Source organism: Nothobranchius furzeri, chromosome 17, assembly GCF_043380555.1.
Source record: "Nothobranchius furzeri strain GRZ-AD chromosome 17, NfurGRZ-RIMD1, whole genome shotgun sequence".
In the NCBI taxonomy this organism is placed as follows: domain Eukaryota; kingdom Metazoa; phylum Chordata; class Actinopteri; order Cyprinodontiformes; family Nothobranchiidae; genus Nothobranchius; species Nothobranchius furzeri.
Window position 1 is genome coordinate 22926440 of NC_091757.1, and position 12618 is coordinate 22939057.

The 12618-nt window shown below is 45.0% G+C and overlaps 1 protein-coding gene across 1 annotated transcript in view; it reads left to right on the forward strand.

Annotated features, from left to right (window-relative positions):
• The window catches only part of LOC107397069 (voltage-dependent N-type calcium channel subunit alpha-1B), a gene marked incomplete in the record, with an annotated part of 226962 nt that overhangs the window by 89228 nt on the left and 125116 nt on the right, over positions 1–12618 (forward strand).

Below are 12618 nucleotides of genomic sequence, written 5' to 3' on the forward strand. Positions count from 1 at the left end.
GTTAAGGATTAAAAAGCCCCAAAAACCCACTAAACCCATGTAAAGCATTGGTAATCAAATTACTTGTTTGCTGGATGTCATGATAGTTTTAACGAAAGGGCAGATAATGAACTTAAATGAAACAGGCGCCATTTTTGATCCAATCTGTTCTGATATTTTTATTCTTTTTTCTACTTTTGTATGGCATGTGTATTTATAGCACATAGGTATTTGTGTCTTTTAGCCATGCTTTTGGTACCTATATAAAAGGTTCAAGCATTTGATAAGACTATTCTTTGAACCTGTCAAAACCATTTTAGTTTATTTTATCAATGCTGCCTTTATTTTGATAGTCATTTCCCAAGTGAGTGTACAACAGTACAGACAGACACGGGTACATTTGTTGTACACTCCGTTATATCAGCTACATTAAGAGGACCAGAGACTTAAATTGTGCTGATACTTCTTAAAACATGCCAGGGTTTGAGGCGGGGTGGTGAGACACCCAAGAATGCAGACTAAATTCTTCAAAAATGGTAAATTTAATAGAACAAACAACAGCCAACACAGGAATAAAAAAGGAGTACAAACAAATGAACCAAAAAGCACAAAAAAACAAGAGAACCTCCAAAAAACAATGTGAGGAGGAAACAGAATGCAAAAACTGTTTGACACCACTGTACTATGATATTTCAAAGCCAGAAAACACCTTCATCTTCCTTTTTTCTTCAATTTCTTTGCAGAACTCCTCATAGTCTGACTGAAAACTAAACATGAACAGGAACGGTTCCCTGCAATCGTTCATCTCCTCTTCATCCAGGCCATCACAGAAGCATTCAATTCAATTCAATTCAAAAATACTTTATTAATCCCAGAGGGAAACTGATTGCTGTAGTAGCTCAGAATAATAATAATAATCAAGTCATCAAAGAGGTGTTGTATATTACAATGGCTGTTGGCAGGAAGGATCTCCAGTAGCGGTCAGTGTTGCAGCCAAACTGAAGAAGCCTCTGACTGAAGACACTCTTCCGTTGTCGGACAGTCTTGTGAAGAGAATGCTCAGGGTTGTCCATCATGTTCTTGATTCTCTGGAGAATCCTTCTTTGCATCATCTCCTCCAGCGTTTCCACAGTCGTCCCCAGAACAGAACCAGCCTTTTTTATTAGGCTGTTGAGCCTTTTCAGGTCCCTGCTTCTGATGCTGCTACCCCAACAGACGATGGCTGAAGAGATTACACTCTCAACAACAGACTTGTAGAAGATCTGCAGCATCTTGCTACAGACACTGAAGGACCTAAGCGTCCTCAAGAAGTGCAGTCTGCTGTGTCCCTTCTAGTAAACGGCTTCGCATAACCTCTCCACTGCCCTCTGGCAAGCTTCCCTGTCCATGGTGATGACCTGGGGAAGTGAAATGTTTCCTTTGAAGGACCTTGTGGTACACCACCTTGCTGCCTCAAAGGTGTCCTCAAGCAGAGAATTCTCCTAATCAAAAATAAAGACAATATTAAAATTACTGCTGTCATGAGATTAAAAACATATTTTACATTAATTATGTATGATCTGTAATTAATCTGTAATTAATTTTCCCTGCTTCAGCACAGCTGATTTCAGTTGATGGCTGATGAACAAGCTTCAGCTTCACTGCAATCATCTCAGTACGGTCTGCTATCTCACAGAAACTCCAAAAACATGCAGGGCAGTGTGCCTTGAGGACCAGGGTTGAAAAACACTCCTCTAATTATTATGTTATGAACGGCACCTTTTTAAGTCTGCTTAAGTCACATCATTTACTAATTAGTTACTAGTTAGGAAAATTGGCTTTACACCATTCTTTCCTTATTCTATATTTAGCATGTAACAACGATTTAAAAACAAAACTAACATGTTTTCCCTATGTAATGTATAGTACTTCTCCCTCAACAGTAGATCGTGCTGTCATGTTGGGTATATATTTAACCCAGGACATGAAAGAATCACAAGAAGAAACGAGGGTGAGTAAATAACAAATAATATTTATTAAGGAACGTGATGAAACTAAAAGCGCTGCTCCAAACGAGAACAGGAAAAAGCCGCGATCTAGGATGAGAAAACAAACGGGGATTAAACTCACAGTAAACAAACCCTGGAACCAGAGAATCAAATAGGAATGGCTTTAGGAGATTTTCTCTTACTGGGCAGGTTAAAATCCTTAGAGAGACTGGGCTGGATGGTGAAGTCAAATGGCGACAGAGACGAGGCTGAGGATCCAAACAGAGATACGTGAACGGGCATGTGGCAGACAGGAAGGCAGGTAATGCTGTAGACCCGGAGGTGAAGATTGGTAGGCAGGCAGGTAGGATGACAGGCGAGCGGCAGAGAGCGAGGAGACCAGGGGACGGTGAGCGACGTGTAGTGGAATTAACAACTCCAGACAGCGGTGAGTAATCCTGAGTGGAAGATGAGCAGAAGTTCAAAACACAAGACCAGGGCTGACGGGAACGGACTGACAAAAACACATGCTGAGTATTTGAGGCTTTAAACTCAAGACAGAACTAGTGTTACCCAAAGGCGAGTATCGACCAGCACTGGAGTTGTTTCACACCGCTCCTTAAGTACCCCTGGTCCTCTGATCAGGAGATCAGGAGCAGCTGGCTCTCTGACACGCCCACCTGAAACACAAACTGGGAACAACTGTTGTGCATTAGCAGAGCAGATTAGTGAGTGGGGCAGATTGTGACAGTACCCCCCCCCCCCCCCCCCCTCAAGGGGCACCACCTGGCGGCCTAGCAGAGGAGGCGGAGGCGGAGGAGGAGGCAGAACGGGAAGCCTCAAAATCCCGGATGAGGGAGATGTCATCAATCCAGGACCCCGGGACCCACTGGCGGTGTTTGTGGGCCATACCCCTCCCAGTCCACAAGGAACTGGCGACCACGACCCCGTGGCCGGACATCCAAAATGCGGTGGACCCGGTAGCCAAGGCCACCATCAGCAAGGCGGACAGGCGGAGGCGGGTCGGCAGGAGGACACAGGGGACTGGAGACAACAGGTTTGAGCAATGATACGTGGAACACAGGGTGTACCTTCATAGATGGAGGCAAGGTCAGGCGGACAGAGACAGGACTGAGGACAGCAGCGATGGGGAAAGGACCAAGGAATCGGGGAGAGAACTTCCTGGAGGAGTCCCGGAGCTTGATGTCACGGGATGAGAGCCACACCATGTCACCAGGGGCGTAGACAGGAGCTGGACGCCGATGACGATCTGCCATCCTTTGATTGCGCTCCGCCGTACGCTGAAGAGCCATACGAGTCTGGTTCCAGGTGCGTCTAGCCCTGCGGAGGAACTGAGGCACAGTGATGGGAGAAACAGAGTCTGAGGGAAACAGAGGGGGCTGGTATCCGAGGGAGACCTCAAACGGGGACTGACCAGTGGAGGAGGAAACGTGAGCGTTATGCGCGTACTCTATCCAGGGCAACTGTGAGCTCCAGCTGGAGGGGTTGGAAGAGCAGACGCACCTGAGCATAGCTTCAAGCTCCTGGTTTAGGCGTTCGCACTGGCCGTTAGTTTGTGGGTGGAAACCTGATGTGAGCGAGACCCGGGCCCCTAGGTGTGTGGCGAATTCAGTCCAAACCCGGGCTACGAATTGGGGTCCCCTATCCGAGAGGATCTCGGAAGGAATGCCATGCAAACGAAAAACATGCTTGATGAGGAGGTTAGCGGTTTCTGCAGAGGAAGGTAGGGACTTTAACGGGACCAGATGACATGCTTTAGAGAATCTATCCACGACTGTGAGAATGCAGGTGAAACCCTTAGAGGGTGGTAAGCCAGTCACGAAATCTAGAGCTATGTGAGACCAGGGGCGCGGAGGCACCGGCAAGGGATGGAGAAGACCCTGGGGGGCTTGGTGGCTACTCTTAGATCTGGCACAGACTTGACAAGCGCTGATGTATTCCTTAACATCCTTTTACATAGAAGGCCACCAAAAGGTCCTACGGATGAGCGCTAAAGTTCTGCCAAGGCCGGGGTGAATGGAGAATTTAGCTGTGTGAGCCCAGTGGATCAAGGAGCCACGAGTACTGGAGGGAACATATGTCTTGTGTGGGGGACTGGTACCTGGGTCTGGTTCCAAGCGTTGTGCTTCCAGTACCTTATTGGTGATGTCCCAAGCTATGGCGCCAACAATGCAGGAGGCTGGCAGGATGGTGGTGGGTTGGGTGTCTTTATCAGAGGCATACTGTTGGGAAAGTGCATCGGGCTTGACGTTCTTGGAACCAGGTCTGAAAGAGATGATAAAGGTGAAACGGGAGAAAAACAATGACCAGCGGGACTGACGAGGATTAAGTCTTTTAGCCTCCTTCAAATATGCCAGATTCTTGTGGTCAGTCCATATTATTATAGGATGTTCAGCACCCTCCAGCCAATGACGCCACTCCTCTAAAGCCAGCTTGATGGCCAGGAGTTCTCTGTCTCCCACATCGTAGTTCTGTTCAGCCGATGAAAGACGACGGGAGAAAAAGGCGCAGGGATGGAGAAGGTGGTCTGTGGGAGAGACCTGAGAGAGAACAGCTCCTACTCCAGTATCTGATGCATCGAGTTCAAGGGTGAATTGTAGAGAGGTGTCAGGACGTGTAAGAATGGGTGCCTGGGTGAAATTGGTCTTGAGGTTGTTGAAAGCTTGGTCGGCCTACGGGGACCACAAAAACGGAACCTTGACTGAGGTGAGTTGGGTGAGTGGTGAGGCAATCTGACTGTAATTTTTGATGAAACGTCGGTAGAAATTTGCAAAACCCAAAAATCTTTGTAACTGCTTACGTGTCTCCGGGGTAGGCCTTGTCCGAACTGCCTCGATCTTATCAGGATCTGTTTTAAGCCAACCACTCTCCAGGACAAAACCCAGGAACTTGACAGACGAGACGTGGAACTCACATTTTTCGGCTTTGACATACAGACGATTCTCAAGAAGGCATTGGAGCACAGCTCGGACATGCTGGCGGTGTTCTGTGAGGGACCTGGAGAAAATCAGAATATCATCCAAATAGACAGTGACGATTTTTTTATGTAATCACCCAAAACTGAATTAACCAAAGACTGGAAGACTGCGGGGGCATTAGTGAGTCCAAACGGCATGACTAGGTACTCAAAGTGTCCAAGAGGGGTCTTGAAGGCTGTCTTCCATTCGTCCCCTTCCCTGATTCGTACAAGGTGGTATGCATTGCGTAGATCCAACTTAGTGAAGACAGAGGCATTATTAACAGGATCGAACGTGGAGGAGAGTAGAGGTAGAGGGTATTTGTTTTTTATGGTAATTTGATTCAGTCCTCGATAATCAATGCAGGGACGTAGGGATCCATCCTTCTTAGAAACAAAGAAGAATCCCGCACCCAGGGGGGACGTGGATGGTCTTATGATACCTGCAGACAGGGACTCAGAAATGTAATTAGCCATAGTTTCTTGTTCAGGTTTGGAAAGGTTGTAAAGTCGACTTGAGGGAAAAACAGCGTCGGGAACAAGATCGATACAGCAATCATAGGGTCTATGGGGAGGCAGTGAGGATGCATGGTCCTTACTAAATACCTGCTGCAGGTCATGATACTCTGGGGGAACCTCCGTCAGATTGGGTGGTTCTTGTGGCGGGCTCCTGGCTTCTCTGACGGGAAAGGGTGCTGAGAGGAGGCAGTGTGATAGACAAAACGGACTCCAGGCAACGATAGATCCTGTCCTCCAATCTAGGTGGGGGTTGTGAGTGATGAGCCATTCGTGACCCAGGACAACAGGAGACTGAGGGGAAGGAAAAACGAAAAAACTCACAACTTCGTGATGATTACCAAAAACCAACAGATTTACCGGGGCAGTGCGATGGGTTATAGTGGTGAGAGCACTCCCGTCCAGTGAGGAGACCTTTATGGGTGATGGGAGGAGAACAGTGGTGATGTTTAGCTGCTGAATGACTGCCTGGTCCAAAATGTTTCTTTCACAGCCTGAGTCCAACAGAGCTTCTGTAGAAAAAGTCTTGTGGTTAAAAGTGACAGAACAAGGTAGGGAACATCGGGAGTTTGGGTTACTTGCATTACTGCCCACCAGTAACCCCAGTTCTACTGGTGGGCGATGGCTTTTGGCCGAACCGGACAGGTTGAAATAAAGTGGCCTGACTGACCACAATATAGGCATAGACCTAAGGAGCGACGCATCTGTTTCTCCTCAGGGGACAGTTGAGCGCGTCCGATCTGCATCGGCTCCTCTGATACTGTTGTGTGGGAGGTTTGTTGTGGAGTTTGGTGGACACGTTGGGTGGGAAATGTAACCGGCGGAGGTCGGAATAGACTAGTCCTGTGTCTCTCCTTAAGACGCTTCTCGATGTTTGTAGCCAGGGTGATAAGAGCTTCAAGGTTCTCTGGTTCCAGGCAGAAAGCTAATTGGTCCTTGATACGCTCAGATAGGGCCTGAGAGAAAGCGGCTTTAAGAGACGCCTCGTCTAATGTGGAGACTGAAGCGAGGGTTCGGAATTCAATGGCAAATTCAGACACGGATTTTTTTACCCTGTTGTAGGTTCCAAATACGTTTGGCTAATTCTGCTGGGGACTCGGTGGAATCGAATAACTGCTTGAATTCAGTCAGAAAATCTGAAAGGGGACCGTGTAGAAAATCCGGCTGGCGACTCTTGGCTTCAGCCCACTGCAAGGCTTTGCCCCTGAACAAACCAACCATATATGAAATTTTAACTGAATCATTACAAAATGTCTCTGGAGAACGATTAAAAGCTAACTGACATAATAATAAAAAATTGCGGCATGTACCTGGTTCACCAGAAAAAGTTTCGGGTAGAGGAGACTCGATGACCCGGAAACCGAACCCAGGTGGAGGAACCGGAAGTGATGACTGGGATGGGACTGCGGAAGTGACGGTAGGCGGAGAAGCGGTAGACGGAGGAGAAATACGAATAGCCTCATTCATCTGGCGTAGCGCGGAGTCTAGCTGGAACAGACGCTGGTTAGTGGCGGATAATTGGCTAAGGACGGTTTCTATGGTTTTTTCGTGTTTGGCAAGAGTACTGGCAACGGCTGGTGGAAGTGATTCTTCCATGGGGTGGATTTATGGCCGGTCGATTCTGTCATGTTGGGTATATATTTAACCCAGGACATGAAAGAATAACAAGAAGAAACGAGGGTGAGTAAATAACAAATATTTATTAAGGAACGTGATGAAACTAAAAGCGCTGCTCCAAACGAGAACAGGAAAAAGCCGCGATCTAGGATGAGAAAACAAACGGGGATTAAACTCACAGTAAACAAACCCTGGAACCAGAGAATCAAATAGGAATGACTTTAGGAGATTTTCTCTTACTGGGCAGGTTAAAATCCTTAGAGAGACTGGGCTGGATGGTGAAGTCAAACGGCGACAGAGACGTGGCTGAGGATCCAAACAGAGATACGTGAACGGGCATGTGGCAGACAGGAAGGCAGGTAATGCTGTAGACCCGGAGGTGAAGATTTGTAGGCAGGCAGGTAGGATGACAGGCGAGCGGCAGAGAGCGAGGAGACCAGGGGACGGTGAGCGACGTGTAGTGGAATTAACAACTCCAGACAGCGGTGAGTAATCCTGAGTGGAAGATGAGCAGAAGTTCAAAACACAAGACCAGGGCTGACGGGAACGGACTGACAAAAACACATGCTGAGTATTTGAGGCTTTAAACTCAAGACAGAACTAGTGTTACCCAAAGGCGAGTATCGACCGGCACTGGAGTTGTTTCACACCGCTCCTTAAGTACCCCTGGTCCTCTGATCAGGAGATCAGGAGCAGCTGGCTCTCTGACACGCCCACCTGAAACACAAACTGGGAACAACTGTTGTGCATTAGCAGAGCAGATTAGTGAGCGGGGCAGATTGTGACACGTGCCAGATATTAATATTGTTCTAAAACTTGATAAAGGAGCTTTAAGTCAAGGTTTATATAATTATTCATATCAGATTAGCACTCTAACCATAATAATAAAGCCCATCAGGTGTAGAACCCAGATATGAACATAAAAAGCTTAAAAAACTAACATTTCCCCCTTTAAAATATATTTTCCGCCTAAAAGTAATCATGACCACACAACATATGTCTCCAAAGCTATAAATGTGTTCCTACAGGTTTCTTCAACTTAAATTTAAGTCTGTTTAAGATCTTTCTAAAGCCATATAGAAAATTAATACCTATTTCACTGCACTATCAGCAAAATAAATAAATAAATAAAATAAATTATTGAACTAGTTTTCATTTATCTATATATCTTTACCAATATATTTTGACAAAACACTGGGTGGGCACTTGGTAGAAGATCGGTTATATTTTTAAACAAATGGTTAAAAATATAACCGATCTATCTAGTTTGACATTAGAACATTAACAATAATTTTTGTTGCCTATGTTTTAGTTTAATTTTAAGGATTTTGTATTGTTAATTTTATTACCCAAATTTATTTCTTGCAGTATTTCTATTGTATAAAAGCAACAGTGCAAACAGTAAAGACACAAAATTGAAATAAATGTCTAAAAATAGCCTTTATTAATACTAATGCTTCTCTTGGTGTCTTCACTTGTTTGGAATATTTTGATGAACTTCAGAAAACAAATGCAGTACAGAAGACTTACATCCAACACAAATTTTCAGACCCAGATGCCAAAATTGAAGGGTTTCTCCAGTCTTTTAAAGGTATTACTTTCAAATTCATAAATTCAATGCTTTTAAGACTCCGTGGGAACCCTGCAAACATTTCTCCTCAAAAGTAAGTCACCCTGCATATGTAAAATAGGCTATATGTATTATCTAAAACTCATAATGGAAAAAAAAACCCTTTTATTTCCAAGTTTATAAAACGTTTGCCCCAACATTAGTCCTCGATATTGTTAAAACAGAGAAGGAAAAATCTTAGCTTACCTCCATTTTGGCAGCTACTTCCCTCTGTTCCGGCTACAGCATTGCACACACACAGCATAGCGGTTTCCCGGTTCCATTGAGAGAGGAGCGGGAGTCAAATAGCTGTCTCCACCCACCTATAAACATTTGATCCCGCCCACATTTAGCCCCGCCCCGATCTCCGGGAGGCAGTCAGGGGTAGTTGACTTTTGGGGGGAACTTCTTTCAGTCAAAAACAGTTGGCAACACTGGCTGCAATAGCAGGAAATGATACAGTTAAAGAGCAGATTGTAGAAGAAAGTAGTCGAGTGTGGAAAGTGGTCAGTGTATCCTCCAGCAGTCTAAGCCTATAGCAGCATAACTACAGAGATAACTCTGGATAACCTATCCTATTTAGATGGAGGCATGTTGGAGGCAGGGCAAGGGAGAGCCGTCTTTACCGACTGTACACTCCACCTCCCTCTACTCCCCCACTTGTCCAGATTTAGGCTAACATCAGATTTTAACCATAGGCCCCATCAAATAAAAATGTTTTAAGCTTAGTCTTAAAAGTAGACAAAGTGTCTGCCTCATGGACTAAAGCTGGGAGCTGGTTCCACAGGAGAGGAGCCTGATAACTAAAAGATCTGCCTCCCATCCTAATTTTAGATATTCTTGGAACCACCAGTAGACCTGCAGTCTGAGAGCGAAGTGCTCGGTTAGGAACGTATGGAACAATCAGATTACTGATGTATGATGGAGCTTGATTATTAAGAGCTTTATATGTGAGAAGAAGGATCTTAAAATCTATTCTGAATTTAACAGGTAGCCAATGTAGGGAAGCTAAGACAGGAGAGATATGATCTCTCTTTTTAATTCTCATCAGAACTCTAGCTGCAGCATTTTGGACGAGCTGAAGACTTTTAACTACATTCTGTGGACTTCCTGAGAGTAATGAATTACAGTAATCCAGTCTTGATGTAATAAATGCAGGAACTAGTTTTTCAGCATCGCTCCTGGAAAGGATGCTTCTAATCTTAGCAATATTCCGAAGGTGGAAAAGGGAAATCCTACAAACTTGTGAAACCTGGGATTTGAATGACATGTCCTGGTCAAAGATAACACCAAGGTCCCTTACTTTGTTCTCGGAGATTAATGTAATGCCATTTAGGTCAGGTGATTGGCTAAGCAATTTCCTTTTCTGGATTTCAGGTCCAAAGATGAGAACTTCCGTCTTGTCTTGATTTAAAAGCAAAAAGATAAGAGTCATCCAATTTTTTATGTCCTCAAGGACAGGTCACACCTATAATCTACCCAACCGATTAGGTTCATCAGGGTTAATGGATAAATATAACTGAGTATCGTCAGCATAACAGTGGAAGTTTATCCCATGCTGTCTAATGATTTCACCAATTGGGACCATATATATAGTAAAAAGAATTGGTCCAAGCACTGAACCCTGTGGCAGGGGAGCAGATTGGATTTTCAAACTGGGGGGAGACAAAGTTCCAATGTACCCTCCCCAAACACATGCACGCACGCACACACACACACACACACACACACACACACACACACACACACACACACACACACACACACACACACGCACGTACACATACACAAACACACGTACACACGCACACACACACACACGTACACATACTCACAAACACACACACACGCATGTACACATACGCAGAGAGCTGGGTCAAAGTTCACGCCAAGATTCCTGACAGAAGGTTTGTTGTGGGAATCAAGCTGACCAAGAGAGTCTCTGACTTTGGGAACCAGCTTGTCTGGGGCACAGATGAGGATCTCAGTCTTATCTTCATTCAGCTGTAGAAAGCTCCCACCATCCAGGTTTTGATAGAGTCTAAGCAGGTGTGTAACAGCTGCAGCTTAGACATCTCATGGGGCTTAACGGAGATGTACAGTTGGATGTCACCTGCATAAAGATGGTAGGAGATTCCTTTGAAGGAGCTCAGGATGCAAGTTTTAAAGGGGCAACATCATCTAATGCCACACGTAAAGAGGAAGTAACATTATGAACTAAAGCATCAATTTGTGAGGGGCTAGAAATAAAAATATTGCCCTCTGCTACGTTCCTGTGAGATGCTGAAGATAGTAAAGATGGAACAGTTGATTTAAAAGATGCAACTGCGTTGTCAGATAGAGAACGACTATAGTGAAATTTACTTTCATGTCTCGAGAACTCAGTTATAAAAAACTCAAAGGTTATCAGAAAGTGGTCCGAGAGGACTGGATTATGTGGAAATATTGTTATTTCCTCACACTCTATGCCATAAGTCAGCACAAGGTCCAATGTATGATGGCAGGAGTGGGTGGAGCTATGTATTCTGTGAGTAAAACCAATTGAGTCTAAGATATTACTAAAGGCTACATTGAGGCTATCATTTTCAATGTCCACATGAATGTTGAAATCCCCCACTACAATGACCTTATCAGTATTTAGTACCAAATCAGATAAAAAATCAGACATCTGATCCAAAAACTCAGAGTAAGGGCCTGGTGGACGATATAAAACTACAAACAAGAGTGGTTTTACAGTTTTGCAATCTGGATTAGGAAAACTAAGAATAAGATGTTCAAACGAACTGTAACTTAATTGATTAGACTGATTAAGTCTGAATGAAAAATGGTTGCTACTCCTCCTCCTCGCCCTGTACTTCGAGCAATATGATGATTTAAATAATTAAAAGGAGTCGACTCGTTTAAGCTAACATAGTCCTCTTGCTGCAGCCAGGATTCTGTGAGAGAGAGCAAAGAGATCTGATTATCACAAATCAACTCATTAACTAACAAAGTCTTAGAAAAAATGGATCTAATGTTCAACAACCCACATTTAATTTTTCTAGTTTTCTGCTCAGTTGAATTTGTTCTAATATTTATGAGATTTCCATGATTTGCTTTATTAAGCCTGATATTTAATCTGTGTGATTTTGGCCGTGGGCAGGACACTGTCTCTATGGGGTAGTGGGTGGGTAACAGTACAGAAGCTGCAGAGGGGTGGGTTAAACTACGACTCTGCTTCCTGGTCTGGACCCTGGGTAGTCATGGAGGACTAATAAAACTGGCCATGTTCCTAGAAAGAAGAGCTGCACCATCCAAAGAGGGATGGATGCCGTCTCTCCGCATCAGACCAGGTTTTCCCCAAAAAGTTTTCCAGTTATCAATGTAGCCCACGTTGTTTTCAGGACACCACCTAGACAACCAGCGGTTGAAGGACAGCATGCGGCTAAACATGTCGTCACTGGTCCGATCAGGCAGGGGGCCAGAGAAAATTACGGAGTCCGATATTGTTTTGGCAAACTTACACACCGAAGCAACATTAATTTTAGTGACCTCCGATTGGCGTAACCGGGTGTCGTTACCGCCAGCGTGAATAACAATCTTACTGTATTTATGCTTATCCTTAGCCAGCAGTTTCAGATAAGATTTAATGTCGCCCGCTCTGGCCCCAGGTAAACATTTAACTATGGTTGCTGGAGTCTCTAATGCCACATTTCTGACTATGGAGCTGCCAATGATCAGAGTCGGCTTGTCAGTGGGTGCGTCACTGAGCGGGGAAAATCTATTAGAAACGTGGACGGGTTGGTGGTGGCCCACAGGCTGGGTTCTATGCTTCCTGCGTACCGTCACCCAGCCGGCCTGAGGTCCCGGCTGCTCGGGTTCTACTGGAGGACCGCTACGGGGTTGTTCTGAGCTAGTTAGCCCCGTGCTAACTAAGTAGCTACGGCTGTTTACGGGTTTTTCAACAGCGCGGA